Raw genomic sequence first — 22,074 nt, forward strand, 5'->3', positions numbered from 1 at the left:
TCAAGCGTTGCTCCTTTACAACGTGGCCCCAGTACCCTGGGAGGTGGGGCCGCACAGCTACCCCAATTTCACAGATGCCAGTCCGAGTCCTAAAGGAGCCAGCCTCTCAATGTGGCACAGTGAGTGGCATTTTCTAGGTTAGAGCCCAGGTCCCTGCGCCCTCCTTCTTATCTGGTACTGGCTTTGGGGAGGAATGTACCTCCAATTATAAAGTTTTCCCAATGGAAAAGGGTGATTTCTTTTCTGATTGCTTTTTCAAATGGTTCTCAGGAAAGCTTTCTGAAGAGTGTGGGTATTTGTTGTTCAAATCAGATCCTGGTGTCCCAGGAAGGAGTGGAGAAGAGCCTCTGCAAGCTTGAGGTCTCCTAAACCAGGCCGAGTTTCCCTGTGCTCTTTGCTGTGTTGTGTATCATAGACGTGTCGTGTGTCCTTTCCTAATTGGGGGCCATGTCTCCTTGTTGTTACTACCCTGATGACTGAAATGAATCCCTGGCGTTTCTCGGCAGCTAAATCATCAGAATCAAACTCTGCAGTTTGATTTCACTTATGAGGCTCCCGTGGTGGCCTCTCCTCTGGACAAGGCCCACCTACCACCACCAGAGCAGAGAGAGTTGCGGTATCTGGGTGAGGCCAGCACTGTTCTGGGAATTGTCCGTTAGTCTGACATGTTCCTCACTCCTCTTGTTTGGGGGCTCAGTGCTTGCCATTTACCGTCCCCCACATTCCCTCCAGGCTGAGGTACTCAGCTCCAAGTCCAGCGGCCTGGGAAAAGAGGCTTGAATGAGGGCCAATCAGAGCTGTTTGGGACTGAGGCTGTGGTGTGGGGATTCAGGTATCCCCTCACTTTCTCTGAGGGATACGGGCTGCTGCTTTGAGAGTAGGAAATGTGAGCAAGCCAGGGTAGGAGGGCTGGTTCTGCAGTGACTCTCAGGTGGGGAAAGGTCTGGAACCCTGGAATTCTCCATCAGGCTTACAGCAACACCAGGGACCCGGGGGCAAAACTGCTCTAGGCAGCAGTAGGGTCTACCCTACGCCTTCTAAATTTGTGGCGTTATCTACACCAGCTGCAATCCCAGACTGTCATCTGCACTTACCAACACACATAAACCTATCTCACCTCTCTACTCAAAACACATCCTTCCTCTGGTCTTTGTCAGTAACCTGAAGGACAACATCCTTAAAGACCTGAATTCAGACCTAAATACTACTTTTAGTAGGACCTCCAAGCTTATTTTCCTGAGGCAGTTTGGACTGTGACTCTCAACTCTTAACGTTGACCCCAAACCAGATCTCAACAGCTTCCAATACACCACCTAACGCTAAGGTCTAGGTGGAAGCCCAGCCCCGCCTGAACCAAGCTTCACTTGAAACAGGGTTCTCATCCTAACCTACAGTCTGATCCTAACCCTTACCTTGGTCCAGATGTTAACTATAAATAAATCTTATCACTGTAGATTCAAACTCTAATTTTAACCCAGCTTTAAACCTAACCCAACGAGGAAATATTTGTAAGGTCTGGCTCTTCTGAGCTGGAATTTGGTGCTTTCATCTGTCATCTGTAGGGGGGGAAAAGTTTCCTCTACCCTCTTCTATTCTCTGGCTAGGTCTGTGAAAAAACAAAAAGATAAAAACAAGAAAAGCTGGCAACAGGCAGATTAGCAGGAGAAAAGGCATGCAAATTTATTTGATGTTAAAAGTTTAATGTGGCACAGGAGGGCTTCATAGAAAGAAAACTCCCAGAGAAAAAGCTAGGCTTGGAGGCTTTTAAACCATCTGGGGAAAAGAGGATAAATTTACAGAGGAGTGACAAGACAAAGGAAGGGGATTTTGAGATTCTGCGGTCAGCAAATTGAAGGAAGGCAAGTATATGGGGAAACTGCTGGTAGTTGAGGACTAGTTAGTAAGGTTTGTGTAAACTCTTTTGGTGCCATCACATCTCTGGTGATAAGGTTGTTATTCCCCTCCTAGTATAGGAAGTGGATTAGGGAGGACACCTCCCCAGGCGGGAGTTAGGATCTGTTTTCAGGTAGACAGGGGGACTGTAGAGAACTCATCCTGTGTCCACTTTTTCTCAATTACTTTTAGCTCAAAATAATCCTTATGCCAGAGTGGTAATTTTGGGGTGGCATATTCTGTTCTACACATCCTCCCCTCACTTGCCCCTCCACTCCCATGGGTATTGCTCTGGGCATCGCTAATGTGATGACCCCTGTTCCCCAGGCAGGTTTTTTGAGCCTTGAACTTTGAACTTGTATCATTGCTTTTTGATTCCCAAGGTGAACGACTAGCTGACTTGATGATAGACTAGTCCTGGGTAGTGTATTAGTCGAGATGAATGGGTTAAGGTGCCACCCCTCCGAGAATCTGTTTGCATTAAGAATCTCTGTTATCAAATCTCAGGCTCTTGGGGATGATGGAGAAAAATCTAAAATAGGTACATATGGTGGTGGAGGGCGAACAGGGTGTAGTTGTTGGCTTGGGCTCATCATGTTTCTGTGTCTCCCTTTCCTAAACTGTGAAGTAGGGATACAGTAAAGACTAAATGAGCTAACATATGAAGAGTGCCTAGAGCACTCAGTAAATGTTTATTATTACTATTATCATCACAGTCTATTTCTTAGGAACTGAATAGATCGGAAATCGTTTAACTTTTCACAAAAATAACTTAAAATCATGAACCCATTTTTGGGCCATTTCTCAGCAAAAGCTACCATTGGAGCTATAAATATTTTTCGTAAAGATAACCTCTCTGAAGGCTGACATAGGTAACTTTTCTGTTGAGCAGAGAGATCAGTGGAAGATAATAAAAGAAGGTACGTGTGTGTAAAGCAGAAGCCAGCTCTTAACATGTTTTAGTGTGGCACAGGGAAGGAGCAAAACCTTAGGAGTTGTTACAGCCTTGATGCATTGCCTACCAGTTACGAGCAACTCATTCGTTCATTCCTCCCGTCATTGAACCCTCACTCACTCTTGGGGCCTTGAACTGCTTCTGCTTCCTGAAGAAAGGTGGATCCAGCCTTCTGCCTTCAGGGAGACCATTGGCTTTTTCTTTGCTCCTCAGGCCGTGTGATTGATGACTGAGAAAAGCTGGGTTTTAAAAAAATTCTTACAGAGGACTGCCCTCCCTAGACCCCTGTAGCTCTTCAGGGACACCTGACCTGTGGCCTTGACAGGAATTCTAGGAGAAGTCAGGTAATGGTGGGGAAGGGCCAGGTAGATCATGGCGGATGGGCTGCATGACAGAACTGTGAGTGCCACCAGGGGTGGAAGGTGGGTCACGTGATGCACAGTCACTCAGATCTCCTGACCACAAACCCTGGACTAATTTGGGGTTGCTCTCTGGCTTTCTGCATCACTTAGAGCTTGCCCCAGTGTTTCTGATATTAGCACATTGTTCTCCAGTAAGTCTTCTTTTTCACATGATTTATGTAAAGCCATCAGCAAATGTGCGGGAGTGCCCTTGATAATGCCTGCAGGATCTCTAAGGGCTGGGTCCAGTCTTTGGGAGGGATTATGTAAGGCGGGCCTGGGGAAGACCGTGCAGGAACTTGCAGATTTGCAAGAATGTCTGTTGTGTGGAATTAAAGTTTTTGCTTACTATTCGATCTCCTCCTAGCCTGTCTAATCCCAGTCATCATTCACGGCCCAGAATAAGTTCCGCAGCTTCTAGAAAGCCCTCCTTGATAATTTTTTTCAGTATTCCTTTATTTTATTTTGTATTGAGGCTAAGTTCATATAATGTAAAATTAATCATCATTGGCATTTAGTGCTGCATTCACAGTGTTGTGCAATCACCACCTCTATTTAGTTTCAAAACATTTTTATCGCCCCCAAATGAAGCCCTTTTTTCTGTTAAGCGGTTATTCTCCACTGCCTCTCCAGCCCCACCCCAGCCTGGCAACCACCAATCTGCTTTCTCTCTCTGTGGATTTACCTGTTTTGGCTATTTCAAATCAATAGAATCATACAATGTATGTGCCTGGCTTCTTTCAATTAGCATGATGTTTTCTAGATTCATGTATGTTGTAGCATGTATTGGTACTTTATTCCTTTTTAACGGTTGAATAATATTCCATTATACGTATATACTGCGGCTTATTTATCCATTCATCTGTTGATGGGCATTTGGGTTATTTCCACCTTTTGACTATTGTTAATAGTGCTGCTATGAACACATCTATTCAAATATTTGTTTCAGTACTTTTTTTTTAAACTTCTTTTGGGTATAAGTGTAGGAGTAGAACTGCTGGGTCATATGGTTCTATGTTTAGTTTTTCGAGGAACCAGTAAATTATTTTCCACAACAGCTGAACCATTTTGCATTCCTGCCAGCAAAACTTGATCATTTCATTTTATAGTAATTCTTCTACAAAGGAAATTATAGTAACTCTTCTACAAACTCTTGTACAAAAAAGGTATGTTTTACCTGCGTTTGATGCCTTCTGGGTTCTGTATTGTTGTTTCTACATCATCTTTTAACTTGATTCTAATCTCTACAACCTTAAGGATGAATCTTCGTTATCTGTTTATTTATTAATTCATGGATTCAATTAGTAGTTAGCATTATGGTTTAGTAGCTAAGAATCCTGGCTCTGGAATCAAACTACCTGGGTTCAAGTACTGGATCTGCCAGTTGCTAGATGTACCATTTAGGAAATGTTATTTTACCTCTCTGCATCTTTGTTTCTTCATTTGCAAAATGGGAATAATGATGGTTGTATTAGTTTCATATTGCTGCTGTAGCAATTACCGCATACTTTGTGGCTTAACATTGCACAGATGTGTCATCTTATAATTCTGGAGGTCAGAAGTCTGAAATGGGTCTCACTGAGCTAAAATCTAGCATGGCAGGGCTATACTTCTTCCGGAGGCTCTAGGGGAGAGTCTGTTTCCTTACTTTCTCTGCCTTCTAGAGAATACTTGCATTCCTTGGTTCATGGTCCCCTTCCGTCTTCAGTATCTTCCCTCTTCCATATCACTCTGGCTTCTATCATCACATCTACTCTGACCCTCCTGCCTCCCTCTTTTAAGGATCCTTGTAATGATGTTAGACCCGCCCAGATAATCCAGGAAAATCTCCCCATCCCAAGATCTTTACTTAATCACATCTGCAAAGCCCCTTTATTCATGAAAGGTAACATATTCACAGGTTCCAGGGTTTAGGTTGTGGACATTTTGGGGGGCCATTATTCAGCCTGTCACAACCATACTACCTCATAAGATTATTCCGAAGATAAAATGAGATATTTTGCAGAAAGCACCAGTACTCAATGATACTAGACATTACTGCTGCTCCTACCAATGATGCCTATGCCTATGGCTAGATTTAGTACCAAGAACACAGTGAGTGCCCTGTGGGTATCTGGAGACTGTATGCGTCTGACTCCTAAAGTCTCAGTGGTGTTGCCTCCTAAGAATGGACTGCCTTTTCTCAATAGGAACAGAGTCACTCATCAAACTCCTCATGACAGAGTCCTCTCTGGGGTTCCACTTAGTTCAGACCCATCTCTGTGGGAATCTGAATCCTAAAGCTCTGGTCTATCCCAGGGGTCTTAATTATCTCTGAATTAGAGAGTCAGAAGTTCTGGGTCACAAAAGACACACCTGATAAAAGACTGCCGTCTAAAATATACAGAGAACTCTTAAAATTCAACAATAAGACAACAAACGACCCAATTAAAAAATGGGCCAAAGGCTTTAACAGACACCTCACCAAACATATGAGAAGATGCTCCATGTCATAGGCCATCCGGGCAACACAAGTTAAAACAACAGTGAGATACCACTACGTACCTATTAGAGTGGCCAAGACCCAGGCCCCTGACAGTACCAAATACTGCAGAGAATGCAGAGCAACAGGAACTCTCATTCACTGCTGGTGGGAATGCAAAATGGAACAGCCACTTTGGAAGACACTGTAATGGTTTCTTAGAAAACTAAACACGCTCTTACCATAGAATCCAGCAGTTGCACTCCTTGGTATTCACTCAAAGAAGTTGAAAACTTATGTCCCACAAAAACATGCACATGGATGTTTATAGTAGATTTGTTCATAATTGAAAGCAACCACCATGTCCTTCAGTAGGTGAGTGGATAAATAAACTGGGACATCCAGACAATTGAATATCATTCAGCAGTAAAAATAAATGAGCTATCAAGCCATGAAAAGACATGGGAGAATCTAAAATACATATTACTAAGTAAAAGAAGCCAGTCTAAAAAGGCTACATACTATATGATTCTAATTATATGACATTCTGGAAAAGGCAAGACTATGAAGATAGTAAAAAGGTCAGTGGTTGCCAGGGGTTGGTGGAGGGATGAATAGGCAGAGCCCAGAGGATGTTTAAGATAGCAGGAAGACTCTGTATGATAGTGTAATAGTGGATACATGTCGTTACATGTTGGTTCAAATCCATAGAATGTACAACACCAAGAGTGAACCCCAGGGGCTTCCCTGGTGGCGCAGTGGTTGAGAGTCCGCCTGCCGATGCAGGGGACACGGTTTCGTGCCCCGGTCCGGGAAGATCCCACGTGCCGCGGAGCAGCTGGTCCCGTGAGCCATGGCTGCTGAGCCTGCGCGTCCGGAGCCTGTGTTCCGCAATTGGAGAGGCCACAACAGTGAGAGGCCTGCGTACCGCAAAAAAAAAAAAGGGGTGAACCCTAATGTAAACTGAAGCTTTTGGATGATGATGTGTCAGTGCAGGTTTTCGACTGTAACGAACGTGCCACTCTAGTGGGGGTGTTGTTAATGGGGAGGCTGTGCATGCGATGGGGCAGGGGAACATGGGTAGTCTCTGTACCTTCTTCTCAATTTTGCTATGAACCTAAAACTACTCTAAAAAAAAATAAAGTCTTAAAAAAAGTTCTGGGTCCTTGGGAAGACATAGTGAGACTTAAGAACCCAAGGTTGGAAGAAAGCTACGTATGAAGGGAAGCAGATCTGGAACTCGTGTTGAACTATGGAAGCTTCTGAATTGCTGTACATGATGGACTTTTAATCCCAAAGAAAATTCTATTTATAAGAGATATTCCACCAGGAAACAGTGGAGGGAGGATCCCTAGAACCCTCTGTTTGTCTTGCTCCAGGAGATGGGCTCAAGGACAAAGAGAGAATAGGGACAAGAACCTTCAGACAACATGACATCCGTGTGGAGTCACTTAGTCCCTTGGGGAGAGAGGGAGATTTTGCTATTGATGTTGTCAGGCAGACTTGCTAATAACTGCATACGCTGTAGCGGCCCCAGTTGGGAGATGTGAAGCTGCTCTCAGATCCTGTGACAGGGGCAGAGATTCCTTCTCTGTGTGTAACTTAGGGGCCTATGAATAGAGGCCAGGTCCCTGGATGAGGTGGCTGTAGGCGGCAGTGGGGGACAGAGGGCTTAGTCCTAGTGAAGAAACTTGAATTCCTTAATTTTCCTCTCTTGGCCTCGGCCACCCCATCTGAAAAAGGTGGGTGGATTGAAGATCTTGCGCAAGTCCTAGCAGCCTGTGATTCTATAATTATATAAAGAGTTATGCCACAGCATTTTAAAATAAATACTCCTCAGATGATTCCTGTGAAGATCATCTGAACAAAGTGTAAATCGTGAATTTTGACTCAGCCCATGGAAATGTCTGGGTCATGTCCTCCCACTTACGTTTACTCATCTTAACACTTAGAAAAAGCCTTGGGTCTCCTGAGTTCTGAGTTCCTGAGTTTTATCCATATTCTAGTTTTGCCATGACCAGCTGACCCCTCGGGGCTTTAAGAGACTCCAAAGCTCCTAGGGTGGAGGAGAGAGAAGTATTGATGGTCATGGGGTATTTCCCAAGAAACAGAGAAATAAAGGTGTTTTACTGGTCACGGTGGTTGTAGAAAAAGAGGACCCGTGGCTCAAAGCCCTGAGGCTGAAGCAGGATTTAGATAGCTTCCCTGCTGGGACCACAAAGGACCTGACACTGAAAACCAGAGGTGACCCCAGCGTGCATGACCTATAGGGAAGAGTCAACCCTATGGGTAGTTTCTGGGACCCTTGAACTTTGAGGGGAAGATGAAGAGTTCTAGGATGAAATGGGTCTTCCTAATAGTTGGGATAATATTATACTGCAAGAAGAAAAAATCAAGCCACGTGGGTAAGAGAGGAAGTGGCCCCTCAGGGCCCAGGGTGGGGAGAAGGGAGAACTCAGAAGGCTGGAGGAATGGCAGGAGGGGTTGCATGAGCAGAGGTCCAGGGTCAAGACCAGGCTCCGTGTGTTTGGGGAGCTACACCAGCTGAGTGTTTCTGGGTTGTGGGATGAAGGGGAGGGGGTGATGCGATGGGCTGAGGCTGGAGAGGTCAACAGGGGCAGGCCAGGGAGGCCCCTGTGGACCAGGTAAGGTGTTTGAACTCGATCCTGTGAGGGCGTGCGGGTGGGGAGCCTCGCAGGGTATCAGGCAGGGACTCGCCACGGTTCGTTGAAGGTTCATTGCCCTTGCTCTTCGTCAGCAGGTGCACGCTCTCTGTTTCCTTATTCCCACGGCAGCCGCAGGCTCTTCACTCAAGGAATTGTCACTTCAAGCCAAGAACAAGCAGAACAACAAATTCTCAAGAGAAATCTGTGCTTTTCCCAAAGTGTTGCTTGCAGAGTGGGAGGAAAGAAACTTGACACAAGATATTTGGGAGTTTGGGGAAAAATAATGTATTTTGCATGTTGCTGCCAGGCACCCGGGTGTCCACTTGATGCTTAATTACATCCTGCGTGTTTTCATGGAAAATGCCAAGGCCACAGTGGGTCCATGGCCTCACATCTCCCGCAACCTCTGAGGATGCCATTCCCCCTCCCTAAATAGTAACCCTCAGAAGCAGAGTAGACTCCATTGCAGTCTAAGCAAGGGCCGCAGGAAAAGCAAATAGGATAAAAGGGAAATAAAATAACTCCTCTGGCTCGGTCCATGCAGGGGGTGTGGATGCAACAGCATCTGTAGAGGTGGCCGGGACCCCACGTATCCGAATCAGTGACTGATCAGTGACTGTGATGGAATTAGCACCGTGTCGTCATCAGGCACCTTCTCTTTCAGTCCATTTGGCCACTGATGAGCTGGGTGACTTTGGGCAAGTCTCATTTGCTTTCTTGACCTCAGTGTTCCCACTGGAGGGCTGAGACATAGATATTCTCTTCTTGCTCCAAAATGCCCTGTATAATCACTGGAAGGGTTCTTCCTCCAAGTCTGAGTCCCTCCACCCATTTTAACTTAAACACTTTGTGATGGTGCTTTTTATAACCAGCTACTTCCAAAGAGGGTTTGCGTCAGCTTACAATATGAGAGGCGGTCACGATGGAATCATTAAAAGGCAATCAGTGATCAAATATCATTTGATAGGTGGCGGTGATGGGGTGAAAAATATACCAGAAACCTAGGATGAAAATAGCTTTTTCAAGGAAGTACGAAAGGAGAGCTTTGAACGCCTGGCTGCTGGAGAGAAGGAAATCCCCCGTCCCATGCTCTGAAGGAGCCCTTTGTGACTGGGGAACTGGGTGTTTGCTGGCATCTACGTAAGAGGTGCAGCAAGCACTTAAGAATCCAAGTCACCAGCAGCACTCCTCTAAAGATGCAAGATACTCAAGGTACTCTACATGTGGCTTTGTTTATTTTCCCTCTCTTAGAAATTCCCATTTCCTTTGGCAGAAATGAACAGATGTGTCTCACAAACTGATGAAGGTTGACAGATCTAAGGTTTGCATTGAGCGTTTTCTAGAAAGTGGGAGAAGTAAGCAGGGTCTGCTCTTTCGGGGGGCAGAGGTGAAGCTTGAGCCTCCTTTCCTGAGGTGCCGACCCCCTGCGCTCTGGGGCACCCACGTTTGCGTATGGGATTTGAGTCTCTCTTCTGGTCCAGCTCACCTAGCTGATGCCAAGCAGCCCCAAGGTGATCCTCTCCCCCCGTAAGCAGCCCCTCACCAGCCTCTCCGGGGAACCAGTGCCAGGATTCTGAACCACTCTTTTCTCCTACTGACCTAGAAAAACCTTTCGGTGGGTTTTGGAAGTCTGCCTTTCCTCTTCTGAAGCAAGCTGAGAAAATGTCACGTACTGAGTGGATCCTCTGCACAGCAACCTGTTGAAACCGACCAGAGAAAATGAAAACTTAGCTTGAAAACGAGCAAGTTTTATGTGCTGCGCTGCCGCATCAGGAAGCCCGTGTCTGGTGCCTGAACCCTGGCAGAGACAGAAAGCCGTCCTTCAAATGACTGTCATTCTGACTCCGCATAAATTCGGGAGCTGCTCTGGGAACTGAGGGCTCTGAGACCTACTCTCCCTCCACTGCGTGTGCATGTAGCTCACATGAAGGATAATATAAGCTACGTGGGCACTCAGACACCAGCAGAATTTAGCTCGTAGCATGGTGGAAGCATTATGTGTGTGTATGTGTTTAACTTAGGGCTGGAAAAAAACGCTAAATGAAGAGCTCAGAACATCAGCTCTATATCCATCCTTAATACTGTGTGACTTTTAAATCTGCAAGCGTTCACTTGAGTCTAATCAGGCTGCACACAGGATGGAGGCTGAACTGAGAGGCTCACGTGATCCCACACTCAGCATAGAGGTTGGGGGGGCTGGACCTTTGGGCATCGTCTAACCAGGAAAGCCCAAGAACTCGAATCCTGTTAACACCTTCCTTGCTATTCCTCCTAATTTCCTCCTGTCTACTGAAGTCTTCCTCTGCCAGCATTAAAACATTAACTCCCTTTCTGTCTATAGTAACTCTGATTCATATTCTCATCTTCCTTCCTCTTTGAAATTTCCCTTGAATCCTCAAACCAGCCGTAATTATAGGATTGTAAACTCAGGGCAGCTCAGGGCTGGTGGGGCCTTAGAAAACGCTTCACTTCCCCTCTCCTTCAAGGGAGGGGATTCCTTAGAAAGTATCTTTCACTGGTGGCCCTCCGCCTTCTGCTTGAACACTGCTGGTGATGGGAAGCTCCCTACCTTGTGTGCAGTATACTACTCAGAAATTTGTGCTCTGGAACCAAATGGAGTTGGGTTTGAAATCCACTCTGCCACTTACTCAGTGGTTGTTCTTTGGCAGTTTTTGCAACCTCTCCAAGGGACTTCATCCCGAAAATGGAGTTAATAATAGTATCTGCTTGTTAGGGTTGTTGGCCTAGCCTTGGGTTTTGACCAAATGTGTGCCTTTTAGAGGCTAGCATTTGTAAAAGATACTTTTAGGGAAATTGTATCTTTGGACTTTTAAAGAAGTCAAGGTTTAGAGATACCTGAACTGTGAAATAAAGCCTGCATATCTACACAGACATTTACACAGACACACAGTCCGCTCCAGACAGTGGATATAGGGTGTGATATTTGTTTGCTAAGGCTGCTGGGAGGCTTAAACGATGGAATTTATTGTCTTGGCAAGTTGCTTCTTCCCGAGGGCTGTGTAGGAAGGATCTATTCAAAATCTTCCCCCTTGCCTTGCAGAGGGTGCTTCTCCCTGTCTCCTCACATCGTCTTCCCTCTCTGCACATCTATTTCTGCATCTAGATTTCCCCTCTTTATAAGGACGGCAGTCATATTGGATTAGGGCCACCCTAATATCCTCAGGTTAACTCGCTTACCTCTGTAAGATCCCATCTCCAAATAAGGTCACACGCTGAGGTACTGGAGGTTAGGGTGCCAACATATCTTTTATACGTGTGGGGCACAATTCACTCTGTAACGCTGAGCAATGGACAAGGTACCAGGCTGGCCATTCAGGGCCCTTGACTTGGGTCTAAGTTCTATCGATGACCAATTGTATGATTCTGGCTGAGTCTCTGGACCTGCATTTTCCCCACTGAGACATGGGTGGATGGACCTGAATGGCCACTGAGGTCCCTTCTACCCTAGAGTTCTATGGTTTGAGTGGCCCGTTTGTTTTTAAAATGAACTGCCAGAGATTCTAAGCATGAGGTCAGATAGTGAGGGGACAGGGGTTTCTGAGCAGAGAGGCTTATGCTGTTCGGTCGCCTCAGATCACACCATCCGGGTTGCAAGAAAAGGACAACAGCTTTCCATGTTCTGAAAGAATGCTTTCTTCTCTAACATCCTGCTTGCAATCCTGTTGCTTGGGGAATGGCCCAATTTTAGCTACAGTGCTGTATTTTGAAGGCCCTAAAAGCTCCATAAAGCATTGATTTGGGATGAGGTAGCTGAGGAATTCAGTGAATTTAAGAGCATATTTGTAGTATTTCATAAAAATAAATCAACTTTTACTTTTTATGGGAACAAACTTTTTTTTTTTTTTTTTTTTTTTTTTTTTTTTGTGGTACGCGGGCCTCTCACTGCTGTGGCCTCTCCCGTTGCGGAGCACAGGCTCCGGACGCGCAGGCTCAGCGGCCATGGCTCACGGGCCTAGCCACTCCACGGCATGTGGGATCTTCCCGGACCGGGGCACGAACCCGCATCCCCTGCATCGACAGGCGGACTCTCAACCACTGCGCCACCAGGGAAGCCCGGGAACAAAGATTTTTTAACTGGGAGAGTTGTGGGTTTTTTCCCCTCTAATTCTTAGAACAGTCTTGTAAAAATGGTACCCTGTAGAGTCCTTTGCGCATTTCTGCCTCTTGTCATTACTGTTGAAGTCTTTGTAGGATGGTCTTATTTTTGTTAAGTGATAGTGTTTAAATGTTGATCCATGTCAACAGAACACCGAAGCCATCAACACATAATTGCATTAATATTAATTCTCGTTTCAATGAGAAAGCTGCCTTATAATCACTTGTTATTTAACCCTGACTGTAACCTTTCCAGGAAAGAAGAGGACAGGTTGACAGATCCAAGCCACTGTCGTATCCCTCCAGAGTGGCAAGCCTCTCTATCACACAACATGGTACTGGACACACATCAAGATGTTCATCAATGGAAAGGGAGATTGGTGTTGGATGTAAGAATCTAGACTTAAGCCTATGGAAGGAAAACCTTAGTTGATGTTTGTGGAATGTAACTTGGAGATCCTGACTCAAAACAGGTGTACCCTGGGGTGACTCTCATTTTGATGCACTCACTGATGCAGTGAAGTGTGTGCCAAAGTCTTCTCTTGGGGAAAGTAACTATGTCTTGGGGTTGGGAACAAGGTGTCTTCCAATGGGGGGGAGGCTTCCCTCGCAGATCCATACGGTGATGGAGGAGGGAATGAGGGCCAAGGTCTGAGGTCTCCCAGTCAGTGCTGCCTTGGCCAGAAAACTGCCGTTGTGTCACATCTTACAATAGGGACATGGCTAGCTGCCCCCTCCCTCCTGAAGTGGGGAAGCAAGTACTGTGGAAATCCAGGTACCACTGGGAGCTTATAGGAAAGAATGATTTTCATCATCCAGAATCTCAAAGCCTGGCCTGTCTGGGGAGACGGTGAGACGTTTAGGCTGTATCTGTATTTTACTTCATTCCTTTGTGATTAAGTTGCCAATGGTGTTGTCTTGACTCTGATCAAGGAGATCTCCCGGCTTGTTCTTCTGCCAGGAGGGGCCCCGGGAGCTCAGATTGACTCAAGAGCAGCAGAGACCGAAGCCTCTGCTGTTGGAGCACCTAGCGAGCCTGGGTCAGCATCCTTAATTACAGGCCAAGTTATGGCTAACTCAGCCTGCCTCTCATTGCAGCCTGAAGAGTAACTGATGCATCACGGAAACTTCTGGAAAATATTCTGATCATGGAAAGTTGATTTTATATTTACTAATGTGAAATCTTAGTGAGTGAAGCATCACAATCATGGTTGTGAGAACCTTTAAAAATGACAGAATTTCCTTTTTTATGTGTCTATAACCAGGGAAGTCCCAGGGATAGGGCTTAGTTGAAAATGCTTCTGCATGTTGAGGGAGCTGGGCTGGTCCATGACTGTATGAGAAGAGGCTCCTTTGGGAACAAGTGTGAACTGGGTTTCAAAACTCTTCCCTGAAGTGGGGTTGGCGTAACTCTGTCATTTCTACTGAGACCAGGAATTGATTATTCTTCCATTGCTCTACCTTCCATATCTTTTCTCTCTGAGGACAAGGCAGAAACCAGGTCTCTACCTCTCCCTCCTTCCCATCTTCCCATAAAGCTCCGCATTCATCAGAGTCTTTTGTGGTCCTTACTTGTTCACTAATAAATGCTTATTCCTCTCTGAAAACAACCAGCTGTCTTTAGCCATCCGTAGCTCCTCCCCTCACCCCGCCCACTCCCATCAATATCACTGTCTTTGCTCTTTGGATGCCAAGTCACCAGACAGGAGACATAAGAGGGTAGGTTGATGTTTGGGGCTTAGAGGTTCTATCCTTTCACGAGCAAAAGCTGGGTTAGCATCCAAAAACCTTTCTCTTTAGGGGCTGGTCTTCTGCTCCCAGCTGCCCTCTGGGAAGATGGGCAGTGATGCTATTGACAGCATCCTGTCAGGGGTCACTGGGAAAGAACAAGAAAGGCCACTCTGCATCATGTTGAATCCAGTTTGATCACATCCAGAGGCATTCCCTGAGGGGCCAACATGTGCCAGGCCTTGGGCTTCGTGGCCATGAACCTGCCGCACTTCCTGTTCTCAGGATCTCAACCTCTTGAACAAGACAAGTTACCCACCCACCGGGAAAACTGCCTTATCTAAGACCTGGGATTAGCGTCTGCCACAAATACTTCACAGCAAGGAATCCATACTTGTTTTGATGATAATTAAATGAAGGAAGTGCCAAATGGCTACTAGGAAGGAATTTCCAGGAGGAAAAGTGCTCTGAGATCTGGGGAAGTCAACAGAGGACGTTTGGCAATGGCTCAGGTAGCCCTGCAAGACCTGCAGGGGTTGAGCAGACAGAGAAGCACAGGAGAGGCTTCCGGGCAAGAGATTGGCCCCAAGGCTGGGAGGAACAGTGCAGAACAGAAATGGAGCTGAATATATATATATATATTCCTTTTAAAAACGTTTTTAAAATACTTTTTTTTTTTTTTTGCGGTACGCGGGCCTCTCACTGTTGTGGCCTCTCCCGTTGCGGAGCACAGGCTCCGGACGCGCAGGCTGAGCGGCCATGGCTCACGGGCCCAGCCGCTCTGCGGCATGTGGGATCCTCCCAGACCGGGGCACGAACCCGTGTCCCCTGCATCGGCAGGCGGACTCTCAACCACTGCGCCACCAGGGAAGCCCCTAAAATACTTTTTAAAAAATTTTCTTTTCCTCATTTTACTCTTTCATCCCATTTTTGCTACTGCCCCCCACCCTCCCCCCACTCTCTGATTTCCTCTTTGATGCTATGTTTTTTTAAAACAGGCTGGGGACATGCTGCGTTTTAAAGCCTCTCCTGCCTGCCCAGTTGTCCTCCCAAGTCCTCTAAGCTCCACATGCAGCCAGAGTGACTTGAGGATGAAGCTCATTAATAATGTGCATAGGAAATCACATCCTCTGTAGGAGGCTGGGAGATGGGGGCTCTGCCTCTGTCGTCGAGCTTTCAGAAATGGCAGCTCACCAATAGAACGCCCCGGCCCTACAGCCTGAAGGTGTCCTGGGGGGAGATTTCTTTGGTGAAATTTCTCCATCCAAGTGGGGCCTCAACTAGAGGAGCTTGGTCTCCCTGAGAATAGTTGCCTCCTTGCCCAGCATCTTTGTGGACATTTCCAGTTGGGGGAGGGGGATGTCCGACAGCATGTCACTTAGCATGAGTACACCCATTAGTTATAATTAAACAGGCTGCTGCAATGATGACAAATAAATTTAGCACCAAAAGGATTGTGTAGATATTCAGAGCCAGAAGAGCAGTCTTCAGACGGCAAATTAGCCAGGCTTTCCTGCTCTGGAGGGGCTCAGGGGAGGCTCTTCTCCCAGGTGGATGTCCTCGCATTCTCAAAGGGTGATGCTTCCTGAGAGCAGATTCATCTTGAGTCTATTTCAGGCAACATCCTCAAGCCCTGGGACCCTAGGAGCATCTCCTTACTTTTTCTAATATTTGCGAGCCATTTTCTTCCCCCTGCTTCATCCTGAATGCATTTGCATCGTCCGTCTCTGGCTTCCTTCTAGGAGGTCAAGAGGCCTGCTGTTCACAACAGGCTTTCCCTGTGATCAGCCACCGTCAACGCCCGTGCTCCTGCAGGATCCCAAGGAAGAGCACACGTCGAGACCTCAGCCCTTCAGCTGGAAACCTTTGGGTGGTCTCCCCATCATCAGGTGAAGCCTAATCCCGCCTTGTGCGCTCGTGGTTAAGATATCATGGACACCAGCCGGGCTATTTTCTTTTATGTTTCAAAAGGCTGTGCTGTTGCGTCTTTGATATCCCCTAGGCCCCAAGTAGGCAGCGTTTCACTAGACTTCTTGAAATATGGACACAAAATTTTCAGGGGAAGGAGGGGTATCAAAACCTTAACATAGAAATAAATTGGGAGAGGAATGATGGATGACGGGAAGGTTCACTGAGCAGACTACAGGGAATCAAGAGGAAAGACTATTACTTTTAATAATAAGAGTCAATACAGAATGAGCGTGGCTACGTGTCAGTTATTGTGTTGGTCCTTTTCATGAGGGCAGCATGGGGTGATTGTTAAGAGCATGACCATCATTCAGTGCCTGGCTTTGAATCTTAGCTTTGCTGCTAGCTAGTGGGGTGACCATAAGCAAGTAGCTTACCTTTCCTGTGCCTTAGATGCCCCACCTGTAAAATGGGGGCTAATAATATTACCTACCTCCTAGGATCGTTGTGACAGCTAAGTGAGACGATTTACGTAAAGTGTACAGAATAGGATCTGTATCTTGTGAAGGTTAGTGAATTCTATCACCTGAGCATTTTCCCATCTTTAGGGATTATTATCTTCACAGTGTTGCTATAATCACACACCCATGGATTTACTTAATATTTAAAGACTTTGTAAACTTAAAAAGGTATGAATATAACATACTGAAAAGTGCACAAATCATAGATGCGTAAATCAATAAATTATCATGAAATGTCAAGAAACAGACCAGGGTAAGGGCCTTGGACACCCTTCTCATGCTCCCCTACAGCTTCTCCAGAGGTACCCCTATTCTGACTCTCACACTGTCATTTAGTTTGCGCATTATACATATGGGATCAGTGTGTATGTTTTTATGTATGTCTGATTTATATAATTCAGTTTCATGTTTGAAAGCATAGCTCTGTGGTTATATATAGCTGGGGTTCATTTATTTTCCTTGCTGTGTAGTATCCCATTGCACGAATACAGCACCATTATGTATTCTGCTGTTAATATTTATTTATTTATTCTGTGGTTTATGGACCTTTGTGTTGTTTCCAGTTTCTGGCTATTATAAATAATGGCAGTATTAATATTTTTATACATACTTATTAAAGCACATGTATGCTGACCGTATATTTAGGAGCGTAATTGCTGGGTTATGAGATGTGACATCCAGCTGTAGGAGGCAGTGTCAAATAGGCTTTCCAGTGGTTGTACTATTTCATTATTTTGTGATCTTTTTATTGATTTGTAGAAATTCTTTATATATTCTGGATACAAACCCTTTGTTGGTAACATGTATTACAAATACCTTTCACACTCTGTGTAAACTTAGTTTAAATTTTAGATTTATCTTAAGTAGTAATATTTGTGAAATTGAGTTTGATATTACTTTTTACTGAAAGATATATGTATATTAGATAAAAGTTTGCCCCTGCTCCAACTAAAATTTCCTCTACTCCTGATGGCATGCCTTATCATCCTTTAGGAAAACTCCATTATCTCATTATTAAATGAGATAAAAGAACCTCTTTGGTAGGTACCGTTATTATCCCTGTTTTCTAGGTTTGGCATTAGAGGCACTGAGAGGTTTCATAATTTACCCAAAGACACAGCTGACATGAGGACCAGGTGTAGTTGCTTCCAGAACTCATATTTCTTCTGTCATGTCACTGGTCAGCAGGCTATTTTATCATCTGTTGTACACTCTGGATCCTTGAGAGACCCTCTGCATCCCTACAGAGACTTGAATGTAGTGGGGTCCTCAGTAAACATTTGGGGGTGGATGGATGGATGGATGTGCTGGTAGATGGATGGATGAATGGATGGATGGATGGGTGGAAGGATGGATGACGTGGACAGTCAGTGTTTTCACAAAAGCTCGCTGCCCATGGAGGAGCCCATCCTCAGGCCAGGGCCAGGGTGTCTACAGCCTGGACCGTGATCCCACAGCAACCCTGCCATGGCCTTTCTCTCCTCAGTGGCCTGAAGGTAGAGAGATAAGAACAGAACTGGAGCTGAGGTGAGGAAATGGCAGTCCCAACCTTGCCCTTGCCGGGGAGAAGTGTGATCTCATCTTCAGCAGTGCAGGGGCTGTTTTAGGAACTCTTGCTTGCAGAGGAAGCAGACACTAGTGGTCTGCCTGCTCTGATGAATTGTTAAACCAGCTCTGTCTACATGTGAGGACCAGGCTTGGGATGTGGGCTCTCCTTTGGGATGCCTTACATACCATGGATGGGGGACCATTCTCTGCTCTCTCTCCGGGAAGACAATGGGCAGATTCAAAGATCAATTCCCATGTTGTTGAGACCCACTGTGTTTGATCTTGCCTCACTCATGCTTTCCTTTTGCACAGTGAAACTTGCCCTTGTTCACTTGAACATTTTCTAGCTCTGTCCCAGGAGCTGATCTGGGTGTTGCTGTAGAAAGGATGGTAAATTGGATTCTGTCTAAAGAGCACAGATGAGGACCTCACAGGGAGAGCTCTGCTAGAGATTGTGATGAGGTGATTTTGAGCGTCACTGTGCCTGGCTTTAACTGTCTCTTGAGGCATTTGTTGAAACTTTGTTCATACTCCGTAGCTACCAGAACCTTTTCCCATTCTGAGTGCCGGCGACATGCTGCTCTGGACTCTTCCTGAGCACTTGCCTGGGAAGGTGCTTGTTGCATTTAATAAATTGCATTGATTTATTGCCTTTATTGATCTGCTGAAGCTCTCTGTATTATCAGAGGTTATGGCCTTCTTAGGAAAACATGGAAGGCCTCTTCATTAGCATTCATTTTTCTATGAGGCTTTGGAGGGTGAAATACCAAGATGCACAGTGTTCATTCTGGTGATATATTGAGCACCGTCCGGGTGAACAATGGCTTCGGTATAAATCAGGTGGAAGGAAGGAACTGAGGCCATTTGCCATAGGCTTGCAGGAGTTTTTGTGATGAAATGAGGAGGCTACTTTCCTTTCCTTCGGTGATGACAAGCGCCTCTCTTAATTTTCCACAAGGAAGTAGCAGCAGGCTGAAGGGGCTCTTTGGGGAGAAGCATACCTCCACAGGCAGACCAGTCTATGATGTTTTAGTGTATCCCACTTAAGGCTTGTGCTGTGACAGCAGGTATATCACTTGGCAGTTCTGTGCCTGTGCTTCTTGTCTGTGTTCATTTGTGCCCTGACCTTCACAGCGACAAGCTTTCTATCTATCCCTCTGCTTCCTGCCCCAGATCCAGCCCCAGTCTGAAACTGACTCTGAAGCTTCCTGCATGCAGCAGGCCCTGAGTTTCAGGGAGAAGCCCAGATGAACCCAAGAGAGATGCCAAGAACCTAAGGGGGCGTTGATCCTTGACCCTTCCACCACCTTCCTAGGACCTGCCTTAGGCTCCTTTCTTCTTCCAGGAGAAGCCTCGTAGAGTCCGGTACCTGCCTTCACCTCCTTACAGAGGATGTTGTGGGCTTAGGAACCCAATCCCTGGAAGCTTTAGATCCTGGCAACTGTGGATCCTTCTGCCTGCCTCGTGGATGTGTCTGTCGAGCACTCAAATCTCTGATCTTTTCCACATCTGGCCAGAACCACTTCCCTCTTTTTGTACACTTACAGGGGAGAACATGCTTCCACTCCAGGGGACCTCAGGCCAGCATCTGTGGGGACCAGAGACAGTTCTGAGTTTGAATATTGTCCCAAGCTGTGTGACCTTGGGCAGATTACTTAATTTCTCTGAGCTTCAGGTCCCTTATTTGCATGAGGGGGTTAATAATGCCAAACTCAAAAGATTATCGCAAGGACTCAATGAGTCAGTGTTTGCCAAGTGCTTACCGTGTCTGACACATAATGCCAGTGCAAACAATGTCAGCTACCATTATTAGCGGAAGTTTCTCTAAATGTGCATTAGTTTCTCTAAACACGCACTCAAAGCTGTGGCCAGCTATGTGCCCTGTTAACTGTAGGCTCTGAGGGTAAAATTGTGAGTGAAACTGACACGCCCCTACCTGCAAGGAGCTTACTGTTCAGTAGATGAGACTGGCAATGAAACGGACAATGAAAATGAGAAGTAATATGGGTGGTGGAGGGGTGGTTATCACTGATCATAATATGAGCTTATAGGAGGGGCCTCTAATACAGTCTAAGATCTGGTACCAGCCCTCCCCAGGCTGAGCGGAGCCGCTAGAAGCTGATCAGGACAGGAAAGGCTAAGGAGTAAAGGCAGTGTTGGAAGCCTTCTGTTTATAGATAAGCAATCATATGTAAAATCTCCAACCGTGGGCTTCCCTGGTGGCGCAGTGGTTAAGAATCCGCCTGCCAATGCAGGGGACATGGGTTCGAACCCTGGTCCGGGAAGATCCCACATGCCGCAGAGCAACTAAGCCCATGTGCCACAACTACTGAGCCTGTGCTCTAGAGCCCACGAGCCACAACTACTGAGCCCGTGTGCCACAACTACTGAAGTCCGCACGCCCAGATCCCGTGTTCCACAACAAGAGAAGCCACCACAATGAGAAGCCTGCACACTACCAGGAAGACCCCCACTCGCCGCAACTAGAGAGAAAGCCCACACGCAGCAACAAAGACCCAATGCAGCCAAAAATAAAATAAATTTATTAAAAAAAAAAATCTCCAACCCCCTTCAACTCTGGCCAACCCCGGCATGGAAGATCCTTCTACTCCCACGATGTCACTTTGTCCTTTAAAAATGGTACATGATCAGCCTGATTTCTCTTGGCGATTGTTTATAATATCAATACTTGCCCGATGTCTTTCTTCCCTGGTGGAATGGGTGCCCCCTACAGGCAGGGCTCAGGGCTGTCAGTTACATCCATAGCACTCAGCACAGGGTGTGATACTTTTTCATGCTCAGTGATATTAATAAATTAAGTGAGATGGAGCAGACACTGAGATTTGCTGCACCCTGCCTTTCAGAAATGCCCGAGGGCTCTGTATAGCTCACTCCTTTTCCCTCCTTCCCACAGCTGGTGGCTGGCTCACAGTGGGGAGGCTCTGGGCCCTTCCCACCACCAGGGTTGGAGCTTGAGCCGGGAGTTGTATTCGTCACAGAGCAGTAGCAGCCAGCACCCCACTCCCAAAGCTGGTTTCGGCCCCTTTGCTCTGGCACTGGGCTCCTAGCTGCTCAAGGCTGCCTGTGCTTCGTATCTGATAGTCGATGCTGCCATTATCTTTGGAGGAAATGCTGCCCAGTGATACCACCACTGAATCGATTAAAAGCAGAACTTTGAGCTCATCGGTTTGGAGAGGTCTCCACAGAGTGGAGACCTTTAATGCGGTCCCAGTGCCTGCCAGAAACCCCCTCTGCAGCGCAGAAGCAGCTCCGTTGCAGGGCCAGAATATCCCAGATTTTTACAGATTGGCCGGGGCAGGAGCCATACGATGTATTTATCTATAGTGAGGTCACCTTCTTCAACCTACCCCCACCTCAACTTTTGTTTTTAGCTCACTTCAAACAGAAAGACCTCCAGATTTTCTCTGCTTTTTCTGTTTTGACTTTGTTTTTTAATCCAGTGCTTACCATCGTTGTTCTTTCTTTGTAGAGAAAACCCCCAGCAGATGGACATCTGTATCCATTCCAATCTTCCCAGCCCTCCCCTAGGTGGGAGGTGGAGGTATGTGAGCTGGTCTCTTAACTCAGAAATGAGACTAGGAAAGGGAGGCGTTCAGGAGGTGTGTGATCAAAGGCTGGGTTTATGCTGTGGACACCTGGGGGTTCAGGAGTCCTAAGGGAGACACGTGTGGCCTAGAAAGGCCAGGGAAGACTCCATCAAGGAAGTAAGACTGAAGTTGGGTCTGGAGGAGGAAGGAAGGATTTGAAGAGGGCTGGGATGGGGGTGCCTTTCAATGGGAAGGGGAGAGGCAGCTTGATAAAGCACAGAGCTGATGATGAGCATGTAAGCTCAAGGAGGACGAACAGGCACTGTCAG

General features: G+C 46.3%; 1 long non-coding RNA gene across 2 annotated transcripts in view; it reads left to right on the forward strand.

Moving 5' to 3' along the window:
* LOC307196012 overlaps positions 1-12,868 on the forward strand; it is a 281,422-nt gene extending 268,554 nt beyond the window's left edge. For both annotated transcript variants that reach the window (XR_013831022.1, XR_013831023.1), the window contains one exon: positions 12,749-12,868. This is a non-coding gene — a long non-coding RNA (uncharacterized lncRNA). The remainder of the gene's footprint in view (positions 1-12,748) is intronic.
* Positions 12,869-22,074: the final 9,206 nt, after the last annotated feature.

This window comes from Stenella coeruleoalba (genome assembly GCF_951394435.1).
Source record: "Stenella coeruleoalba genome assembly, chromosome: 13".
NCBI lineage: Eukaryota > Metazoa > Chordata > Mammalia > Artiodactyla > Delphinidae > Stenella > Stenella coeruleoalba.